The sequence below is a fragment of the Nicotiana tomentosiformis genome, chromosome 3, assembly GCF_000390325.3.
Source record: "Nicotiana tomentosiformis chromosome 3, ASM39032v3, whole genome shotgun sequence".
NCBI lineage: Eukaryota > Viridiplantae > Streptophyta > Magnoliopsida > Solanales > Solanaceae > Nicotiana > Nicotiana tomentosiformis.
In genome coordinates, this window is record NC_090814.1 from 3,600,583 (window position 1) to 3,612,369 (window position 11,787).

Here is an 11,787-nt window from a genome sequence, read left to right on the forward strand (position 1 = left end):
AGATTTTGTCGGATTAATTGTATATGAAAAAAAAAGAGTTAGTTTACCTTTTTATTTCTCATCCACCGAACTACGCGGGTCTGATTCTCACCGACTATGAGATACGTAGGCAAACCTCATCGGTTTCGGCCCCAATTTTAAAAAAAAAAAATTCAAAAATAGTTTCCCTTTCCTTGATTCCCTCTCTAGAATTCTTTCCTTAGAAAATTCAAAAAAAAAAAAAATTAAATCCAAAAATATTTTTCTTCTTTTCCGAAGCCTTTCATTCGAAAAAAAAGAACAAAAAGAATCTTCAAATCAAAATCCAAAATATTTTCTTCCTTCTTTAGAATTCCTTTTTTTAAAAAAAAAAATTTCAAAATTCCACAAAAAAGAAAAAAAACTCAAAAAATATATTTAAAAATCTTTATAAATAAAAAGAAGAAAAGAAAATGAAAAATGGGCCAGTCTATTCCCAATCTTCCTGAACTACGCAAGATCTGATTCATGCGGCGTCATGATACGTAGGCAATCCCCATCAGATTCGATCATTGCATCAAATAAACTGGAAAAAAAGAGAGAAGAAAAAAAAAGTGTGACAAAAATAACAAAGAAAACAAAAAGAAAAAAAAAAGAAAAAAAAGAAAAGAAAAGAAAAAAAAAGAGAACTCTATGTCCAGTTTGACAAAGAAAACGGCGAAAAGTTTTCGTGAATATGCTGTCAAATGGCGCAAACAAGCCGCCTTCGTAAAGACTCATATGGACGAAGCAGAAATGGTTACGGTCTTCCAATAGGCCCAACAGGCGGATTACTTCCAGAACACGATGTCCGCTATGGGTAATCCGTTCGCCGATGCTATCAAAATTGGGGAGATGATCGAAAATGATTTTTAAAAAAATGGGTCGAATCTTGAGTTATGCTACCTTTAAAGCCACATCACAGGCCGTTGCACCGCCTCCCTATGCAATGATGAACGTGCAACCTTACATACGGCCACTGCATTATACACAAAACCGAGATCCACTTTCCAGAAATGCCCGTTCTTATCAAGTTCCATATAATCCCCCAACCAAATGATCCCCAATACAATCCTTGCCCAAGAGAGACTTTTAGAAAGAATCAGTTCACCCCTATTGGTGAATCATACTCGAGCTTGTTCCAAAAGCTAGTCATGCTAGGTCTGTTGCAGCCAGTGGCCCCGAACCGGCCAAGCCCAGAGTCCCCCTCGCACCGGGCTAATGCTAGATGTGAATACCACTCTAGAGCAGTATGACATGATACAGAATACTGTTGGAATCTTAAAAGAGCAGTGGAAGACCTCATCGAGGTCAAGGCAATAATGCTTAGGGATGAAGATGCCCTTAATATGATGAACAATCCTTTGCATGTTCACACCAATGAGCCAGTAGTTGGAATGATCCGTGAAGATGAGGAATTTGATCCGGCATTGAAAGCCATTGCATCCATTGCCGAGACAGAAGAAAAGCAAAAAATGGTCGCCAAACCTGAAAGTCCCCCATCAGACGGGAGACTCGGTAGCCAGTCTTGTTATCCTTTCTGCGTCCAGATTATTTCAGGGTGTAATCCGGATGTTTTACATTATTGTCTTACTTTCTGATGAAAACCCTTCTATCTTTTAAATTCAAAATGAAAAAAAATCAAATTAAAAAAAAATCAATTAAATGAAATTAATATTTCATTGTCTAGGAATGTTCTCTTTTCTTAATCTTGTCACCTTTCTTATTCTCCTTTTGAAGTTCTGTTAATGCAGATTTTAATAACATGACATGCTTGCGGACTTCATGCCCAGATCCTAAAACGCCGTCAGACCTCAAAATAATGAATCAAGAAGCAGAATGTGTTAAAGATAAGGCTTGTGAGAAAATAAATAAAGAATTGGAACACTAGGCCTAAGCCAAGTCCAAATGAAATCGGAAGAAGTTGAAATTCCCTCTCTTCGGATCATTGTTGAAACCGAGATTAAGGATAAAGATTGGGTCAAGAACCGGCTTGGAACAATTGACTATGATTGATGAAAAACGTATGGCCGCAGTTTGCCACGGGCAGTTGTACCAACAAAGAATGGCCCATGCCTACAACAAGAAAGTGCGGCCAAGAAAGTTCGAAGTGGGGCAACTCGTCCTAAGACGTATCCTCTAGCATCATGAAGAAGCCAAAGAAAAATTGGCTCTAAATTGGAATGGTTCATACATTGTAACAAGATTACTGCTAAAAGGGAGTGTTGTATTTGGGAGATATCGAAGGAAATGTCTCTGAGACAACTATCTATACAGACACTGCCAAAAGGTATTATGTTTGACCCTTTTTACGCATATTTAATGTTCTCTGATTGGGATGACGAAGGCTTTCATTCTCGCTACCCAAACTCTATCAACCCTTTGCAAACCCTCTTGATCCGGTTACTTTTCTTTGATTACCCTCTTTGGATCCTAGAAGTTTTTATGAAAAAAAAGAGAAAAGAAAATGAAAAAAAAACAACAACAATAACAACAAAAGAAAATCAAAACAAAGTGAATTGAACTACGTTCGACTTGATTCCGAAAGGATACGTAGGCAGCCTCTCTCTGGGGTTCAGTCACACCAAAATAAAAATCAACATTTCTAAAAAAAAAAAAGAAAAAGAAAATGAAACTAGGGCAGTTGTTACAGATGGTCGAAGATAGTTTCGCTTTAAAGGTTCCAAAGTTGTAATTCAATCCAAATCTTTTTTACCAAAATCCTTTTCAAGTCCTTCCGATCAATCAACGAGAATGTTCAAGAATTGGAGGATACAGTTACTTGGATCTGATACAACCAAATGAGAGAAATAAAATAAGAGAGTCTTATTGGTAAAAATCCTCACGGCCATCGTAGGGCGTTACAGAACAGAGAAAATGAAAATGAGAGAGTCTTGTTAGTGAAAACCCGCAAAGGGCACTATAAGGCGATGGTGAGAAGAGAAATGAGAGAGATTAGCTGGTGAAAACCCGCAAAGGGCACTACTGATTGAAAAGAGGATCTTCACAGCCATTGGTATTGACAGTCCTGGGCATTGTTTCTCGGTTTCGAGGCAAAAGTTTTGATGAATTTCTGAGAGTCAGACATTTTACACAGATCATGCATCCGGTCCAAAAAGTATGTCATGTTCATTGAAATCTGCATGTACTCCAGATAAGTCCTTCTTTCCTTTCCCCGAAAGGGATACCTCTTGTCTAAATTCATTCTACATTCTACTATTTGTTTTTCCTTGAATCCCTTTTGGTCTAACTCTGTTTTGAAACTAAGGCAAAGAAGGGATAGCAAGACTGATTTACAGGACTCCGGTTTGATACAAGCTAATATGCAAAAAAGGCACCCAGACTCGGCATGGGCATCAAGTTGACCCCGACTGGCCATGGCGGCCGATGCTTCGAAATCAAAAACTCTTGTAAGGATGAAATCAAATTGAAAGTGCCTACAAGGGCAAAATAAAGTTGAAAAGGTTAAGTCTCAAGTGGCTAACCGTTTTGGCAAAGTTTGAAAAGCCAAAGGTTCCCCCAATGCTCTGAAATTGAAAGTGTTGAGGAAAGAAGTCGATAGTGAAATGCCACAAAGTAGAAATAAAGTTGAGAAGGTTAAGTCCCACGCGGCTAACCGTGGTATTCAAGAAGTCATCATAATAAAGATGGGCACAAAGCCAAGCTGCCAAAGACATCAAGGCCACAAATCGACCCCCACTTTTTAAAACTCACATTTTTTCTTTGTTTGCAGCAAGAACAAAGCAGTGCAGAATGTCAATTCCTAAAGGACGAATGTTACCAAAGGTAAGTTTTCGCAAAATCTCCATTTTCTTTTATTTTCAGCATGCATCACTATTGTTCATACAGATCATTTTGGTAGCTTAACCCAGGTAGAACCTTTTCGCCTTGGGGGATCCAACTCACAGTTCCGGGTAGAAGTACTATTCGCCCAGGTTGTTTTTCGTAGCTTAACCCAGGTAGAGCTTTTACGCCTAGGGGGATCCAGCTCATAGTTCCGGGTAGAAGTACTCTTCGCCCAAGCTTGTTTTTGGTAGCTTAACCCAGGTAGAACCTTTTCGCCTTGGGGGATCCAGCTCACAGTTCCAGGTAGAAGTACTCTTCGCCCAGGTTGTTTTTTCGTAGCTTAACCCAGGTAGAACCTTTTTGCCTAGGGGATCCATCTCATTGTTCCGGGTAGAAGCACTCTTCGCTCAGGTTGCTTTACGTAGCTTAACCCAGGTAGAACCTTTTTGCCTAGGGGGATCCAGCTCACAGTTCTGGGTAGAAGTACTCTTCGCTCAGGATGTTTTATGTAGCTTAACCCATAGTTCCGGGTAGAAGTACTCTTCGCTCAGGGTGTTTTACGTAGCTTAACCCAGGTAGAACTTTTTTTCCTAGGGGGATCCAGCTCATGGTTTCGGGTAGAAGTACTCTTCGCTCAGGTTGTTTTACGTCGCTTAACCCAGGTAGAACCTTTTTGCCTAGGGGGATCCAGCTCATAGTTCCGGGTAGAAGTACTTTTTGCTCAGGATGTTTTATGTAGATTAACCTAGGTAGAACCTTTTCGCTTAGGGGGATCCAACTCATATTTCCGGGTAGAAGTACTCTTCGCCCAAGTTGTTTTTCGTAGCTTAACCCAGGTAGAGCTTTTTCACCTTGGGGGATCCAGCTCATAGTTCCGGGTAGAAGTACTCTTCTCCCAGGCTTGTCTTTCGTAGCTTAACCCAGGTAGAACATTTTTGCCTAGGGGGATCCAACTCATAGTTCCGGTTAGAAGTACTCTTCGCTCAGGTTGTTTTACGTAGCTTAACCCAGGTAGAACTTTTTCGCCTAGGGAGATCCAGCTCATAGGTCCGGGTAGAAGTACTCTTCGCTCAGGATATTTTACGTAGCTTAACCCAGGTAGAACCTTTTCGCCTAGGGGGATCCAGCTCATAGTTCCAGGTAGAAGTACTTTTCGCTCAGGATGTTTTATGTAGCTTAACCCAGGTAGAACTTTTTTGCTTAGGGGGATCCAGCTTATATTTCCGGGTAGAAGTACTCTTCGCCTAAGCTTGCTTTTCATAGCTTAACCCAAGTAGAACCTTTTCGCCTAGGGGGATCCAGCTCATAGTTCCGGGTAGAAGTACTATTCGCTTAAGTTGCTTTTCGTAGCTTAACCTAGGTAGAACCTTTTCGCCTAAGGGGATCCTGCTTATATTTTCGCGTAGAAGTACTCTTTGCCCAGACTTGGTTTTCGTCGCTTAACCCAGGTAGAACTTTTTCGCCTAGGGGGATCCAATACATAGTTTCAGGTAGAAGTACTTTTCGCTCAGGCTGTTTTTTATAGCTTAACCCAGGTTGAACCTTTTCACCTAGGGGGATCCAGCTCATAGTTCCGGGTAGAAGTACTCTTCGTTCAGATGTTTTACAATAGCTTAACACAAGTAGAACTTTTTTCGTCTAGGGGGATCTAGCTCATATTTCTGGGTAGAAGTACTCTTCGCCTAAGCTTGCTTTTCATAGCTTAACCCAGGTAGAACATTTTTGCCTAGGGGGATCCAGCTCATAGTTCTGGGTAGAAGTACTATTCGTTCAGGTTTCTTTTCGTTGCTTAACCTAGGTAGAACCTTTTCGCCTAAGGGGATCCAGCTTATATTTTCGGGTAGAAGTACTCTTTGCCCAGGCTTGCTTTTCGTCGCTTAACCCAGGTAGAACTTTTTCGCCTAGGGGGATCCAACATATAGTTCCGGGTAGAAGTACTCTTCGTGCAGGCTATTTTTTGTAGCTTAACCCAGGTAGAACCTTTTCACCTAGGGGGATCCAGCTCATAGTTTCGGGTAGAAGTACTCTTCGCTCAGATGTTTTACAATAGCTTAACACAGGTAGAACCTTTTTCATCTAGGGGATCCAGCTCTTATTTTCGGATAGAAGTACTCTTCGCCCATGTTTGTTTTTCATAGCTTAACCCAGGTAGAACATTTTCGCCTAGGGAGATCCAACTCATAGTTTCCGGGTAGAAGTACTCTTCGCTCAGGCTATTTTTCGTAGCTTAACCCAGTTAGAACCTTTTCGCCTAGGGGGATTCAGCTCATAGTTCCGGGTAGAAGTACTCTTTGCTTAGGCTATTATACATAGCTTAACCCAGGTAGAATCATTTCGCCTAGGGGGTTCCAGCTCATATTTTCGGGTAGAAGTACTCTTCGCCCAGGTTTGCTTTTCGTAGTTTAACCTAGGTAGAACCTTTTCGCCCAGGGGATTCAGCATCCTTTCGGTAAAGGGTGCCAGCCCCTGGTTACACTCCTTTCTGTAATACAGGGTACCAACCCCTGGTTACCCTCCTTTCAGTAATACAGGGTGCCAGCCCCTGGTTACACTCCTTTCAGTAATATAGGGTACCAACTCCTGGTTACATTCCTTCCCAGTAATACAGGGTGCCAACCCCTGGTTACACTTCTTTCAGTAATACAGGGTGCCAGCCTCTGTTACACTCCATCCAGTAATACAGGGTGCCAACCCCTGGTTACACTTCTTTTAGTAATACAGGGTTCCAGCCTCTGTTACACTCCTTTCAGTAATACAGGGTACCAACCCCTGGTTACACTCCTCTCAGTAATACAGGGTGCCAACCCTTGGTTACACTTCTTTCAGTAATACAGGGTACCAACCCATGGCTACACTCCTTTAGGTAATACAGGGTACCAACCCCTGGTTACACTTCTTTCAGTAATACATGGTGCCAGCCTCTGTTACACTCCTTTCAATAATACAGGGTACCAACCCCTAGTTATACTCCTTTCAGTAATACATGGTGCCAACCCCTGGTTATATTCCTTTCGGTAATACAGGGTACCAACCCTTGGTTACACTCATTTCGATAATATAGGGTACCAACCCCTGGTTATATTTCTTTTCGATAATACAGGGTACCAACCCCTGGTTACATTCCTTCTCAGTAATACAGGGTGCCAACCCCTTGTTACACTCCTTTCAGTAATACAGGGTACCAACCCCTGGTTACACACCTTTCAGTAATACAGGGTGCCAACCCCTAGTTACACTCCTTTATGTAATACAGGGTACCAACCCCTGGCTACACTCCTTTAGGTAATACAGGGTACCAACCCCTGGTTACATTCTTTCTCAGTAATAAAGGGTTTCAACCCCTGGTTACACTTCTTTCAGTAATGTAGGGTACCAACCCCTGGTTACATTCCTTCCCAGTAATATAGGGTGCCAACCCCTGATTACACTTCTCTCAGTAATATAGGGTGCCAACCCCTGGTTACATTTCTTTCAGTAATACAGGATGCCAGCCCCTGGTTACACTCCTTTCAGTAATACAGGGTGCCAACCCCTGGTTACACTCATTTCTGTAATACAGGGTACCAACCCCTGGTTACACTCCTTTCAGTAATACAGGGTACCAACCCCTGGTTACACTCATTTCGGTAATGTAGGGTACCAACCCCTGGTTACATTTCCTTTCGGTAATATAGGGTACCAACCCCTGGTTACATTTCCTTTCGGTAATACAGGGTACTAACCCCTGGTTACATTCATCATCAGTAATACAGGGTGCCAACCCTTGGTTACACTTCTTTCAGTAATACAGGGTACCAACCCCTGGTTACATTCCTTCTCAGTAATACAAGGTGCCAACCCCTGGTTACACTTCTCTCAGTAATACATGGTGCCAACCCCTGGTTATATTTTTTTCAGTAATACAGGGTGCCAGCCCCTAGTTACACTCCTTTGAGTAATATAGGGTGCCAACCCCTGGTTACACTCATTTCTGTAATACAGGGTACCAACCCCTGGTTACACTCCTTTCAGTAATACAGGGTACCAACCCCTGGTTACACTCATTTCGGTAATGTAGGTTACCAACCCCTGGTTATATTTCCTTTCGGTAATACAGGGTACCAACCCCCGGTTACATTCCTTCTCAGTAATACAGGGTGCCAACCCCTGGTTACACTTCTTTCAGTAACACAGGGTACCAACCCCCGGTTACATTCCTTCTCAGTAATACAGGGTGCCAACCCTTGGTTACACTTCTTTCAGTTACACAGGGTACCAACCCCTGGTTACATTCCTTCTCAGTAATACAAGGTGCCAACCCCTGGTTATACTTCTTTCAGTAATACAGGTTGCCAGCCTCTGTTACACACCTTTAAGTAATACAAGTACCAACCCCTGGTTACACTTCTTTTAGTAATACAGGGTGCCAACCCCTGGTTACACTCATTTCAGTAATACAGGGTGCCAACCCCTGGTTACACTCTCTTCTGTAATACAGGGGGCCAACCCCTGGTTACACTCCTTTCGGTAATACAGGGTACCAATCCCTGGTTATATTCCTTTCGGTAATACAGGGTACCATCCTCTAATTCCATTTCCTCTGGTAACATAAGTTACTTCCCCTCGTGGTTGCATATCCTCACATAGTTAGTTTATACTACTCCCATTGTTCATTTCAACAAATTAGATACTTTAGCTTTCTCTAACTCACAAAATTTTCCTAGTGCCAAACTGGGGCAAAAAAATTTTGTTCATTTTTTTCGTCTTTGATGGCTTTGCAGGACCCGCCGCATAGCACAAGTGACGATTAAAGCTTGTAGTTTCAGCTTTCTCATCAGAATAAAGAAGTTTTTCGGTCACAAGATAGTTGGAGTTAGCTTGGATAATGTGTCAGCAGCCCAGCTTCTCGAGTTTCATTTTCCCGAACTCTGATCCGGAAAGCAAGCAATCGAGAATGAGCCATGATCCTTTCCTCAAAGAGCATCAAGATCCAATCTAAGGTCAACACAAGCGAGCAGGTCAAGAATCAAAGATGTATATTCGAAAGATATTTATTTGAAAGAATTATATGGGTAAGATATTTATTTAAAAGGATTATATTCTAAAGATTTCTATTCGAAAAACTTGTAGATAAAAGATGTATATTTTGAAGGACTTGATTAATTGGTTGTGCTTGTGTTCATTATTCGTTTGGGCAATATTTATGGTGTTCTTGCTGCCTTGCTGTTTATATCACTAGTTGATTATTGTTGCTACTACTGCTATTTGTCTTTCTATTATTTTTGCATGCTATATTGCACAGGTTATTTGACTAGTAAGTGCCTTGACTATACCTCGTCACTACTCTACCGAGGTTAGTCGTGATACTTACTGGGTACCGACTGTGGTGTACTCATACTATACTTCTGCATATTTTTGTACAGAACCAAGTTTTGGAGATATCGGATTCGGGCAAAAATTAGAGTGTGATCGCAAGGATTCAAGGTAGGGCTGCTTGGTCATCGCAGTCCCTTGGAGTCTTTTTATTTTTATTGTATTGTCAACTCTTATTCGAACAATATTGTATATTCGATCCTTGAGATCATTGCATGTATTCAATTAGAGATCGTGACTCAGTATTACAAGTCCTAGGAGGTTGTTTGAATATTTTCGCTGTTGGTTTTGACACTTGTATTGAATTAAAAAAAAATGGCTTGAATTATTATTAAAATCGGCTTACCTAGTCTTAGAGACTAAGTGCCATCACGACGCCTGTGGTGGGATTTTGGGTCGTGACACCGGGACTCCCCTAGCCTCTAAACATCTCCATAGAACCTCCCTTGGGACTTTGTCGTAGGTTTTTTCTAGGTCAATGAACACTATATGCAAGTCCTTCGGATCCCTATACTGTTCTATCAATCTCCTCACAAGATGAATAGCTTCAGTAACTAACTGCCTCGGCATGAATCCGAACTGTACTTAACCAATCAAATAAATATATAATATGTATCTTTAAATAACTTGTTAGCATATGTTTTTACTTAACCGTAGTAAATCAATGCATGTTCTCACCTCAATTTTGTCACTAACTACAATAAACTAATTTAATTTAGTACTTTAGTATAAATATTGATAAGTGTGAGTAAATATTTTTCTCTGTCTTCCGGAAACAACATCCTTGCCTCCACACGATAGGGGTAAGATCTGCATACATACTATCTTCTTCAGGCTTCATATTCTGAGAATACACTGAATATATTATTCTTGTTGTTATTATTGTCTGTGATTAAAAAGATTTCTATATTAACCTTGTTGGAGTTCAGCCCAAGTACAAGCAGGCCCAGTCTGATACTGAAGCTGAAGCACATCCCACGTAAGCAGGCCAATATTGTATTTATTTGTACTAGCAGGCTTAGGCTCATTTACTTGTATTTGTTAGCCCATTCTTTAGCTAGTTAGCCTATTCTTTTGTATATAGTTGATAGAACCTTCCAGATTAACAACAACAACAACATCAACCCAGTATAATCCCACCAGTAGGGTCTGGGGAGGGTAGTGTGTATGCAGACTTTACCCCTACCCTGGGGTAGAGAGGCTGTTTCCAATAGACCCTCGGCATCCTTCCCTCCAAGAATTCCCACCTTGCTTTTGGGATGACTCGAACTCACAACCTCTTAGTTGAAAGTGGAGGGCGCTTACCATCACCCAATAACCTTCCAGATTAAAAGGTTAGAAAAACATTTTCAGATTAATGGAAAATATCTGCTTCTCTTCTCTTTTCTCTCTCTCGTTGGTTCTTCAAACCCTAGCGTAGAGTATCGATGGATACATGAAAATCAATGTTTCCCTTGGAATGATCTCTGTATCCATTTGGCTTTGGCCAAAAGTATAGCCATCATTGCCTACAACGGATAGGAGAGATTTTCAACGCATACGATGTTTAAAACTTGATGTCTCAAAGTTCATCTGTTCAACTTTTTTGTTGTTATTCTCCAACCATTGCAGCTAACTAGTTATTTATTCATTGGAAGAACATGAAAAGATCTAATTCATTCTATTGCACGTTAGCAAATCTGTCTTTCAACATCTACCTCAACTTAAAAATTAAAGAGACAAGAACTGTTGAGTCCTGTCAACAGCAGCTAAAAAGGGCGAAAGATATTGGTCACGAATGCTATGTGCTTTCTATAGACTACTCAAAATGATGATTAACTTACCTTGTAGCTCTTGCACTCATCGACGAATGGTAATTGTGCTTCTATCTGTTCTGTAGGAAGAGTAAACATCATCATATTGACTCGACTCATTTGGATTAGCTGCGGTTCCAAGTCCTAACCGGGCGGAGCTATTTAATCCAGGTTTTTGCTCTACACTTCCATCAGGGTAAGTCCCAGTTTCAGGGTCAACTCGGAGATTCTGAGGTGGAGGGATGCACGCCCCTCCCTTACGAACAGGAGGCACTCTCTCATAGTCGTCATAATCATTGGCTGAATCAGATGGTTTAACATGACCTTCTGATGGATTAACTTCTCCAATCTCCCTGAAAAATTTGGACACTCTCTCCAGAATCTCAGACTCTGACACGGTAGAGGGTGGTATAACGGTGGGATACCGGATATCCAAAGGGCAAGTCCGCAACTAAAATATGATAAGTTTTGACTCAAAAGACCATATTATGTATATCGCATCAAAAACTGAGTTATTTGTCCTTACTCATGGGAGAGTATGGGGCACCCCACTACCAATCTGCATCTTCCTGACCACTACCAATTGCCAAGGAAACTAGGAATATTTGTCCTACCAATTGCCAAACCAAATATTGTTAATTACACAAACACATATCTGTTAACTCGTAAAACAGTACGGTTAAATTTGTTATGTGGTTCATAGACAAACGAACTGTTTTAATCCAAAAATTGTAAAAAGATAAGATTAAAATTGAGATTTAGTAATTGAAATTGAAGAAGATGACAAGCCTGGCACCGATCGCAATGCTTCCGAGGACAAAAGTGAACGCAATGATAAAAGGCAAGTAAAGTTGTTTAA

At 41.0% G+C, this 11,787-nt stretch overlaps 1 long non-coding RNA gene across 1 annotated transcript; it reads right to left on the reverse strand.

Annotated features, from left to right (window-relative positions):
* Nucleotides 1-10,781: 10,781 nt before the first annotated feature.
* On the reverse strand, nt 10,782-11,363 carry LOC108948238 (uncharacterized). The gene is made up of 2 exons (XR_001972909.3): nt 10,959-11,363; nt 10,782-10,870 (listed from the first exon to the last, which is right to left on the reverse strand). It is a non-coding gene; the product is annotated as an uncharacterized lncRNA (long non-coding RNA).
* Nucleotides 11,364-11,787: the final 424 nt, after the last annotated feature.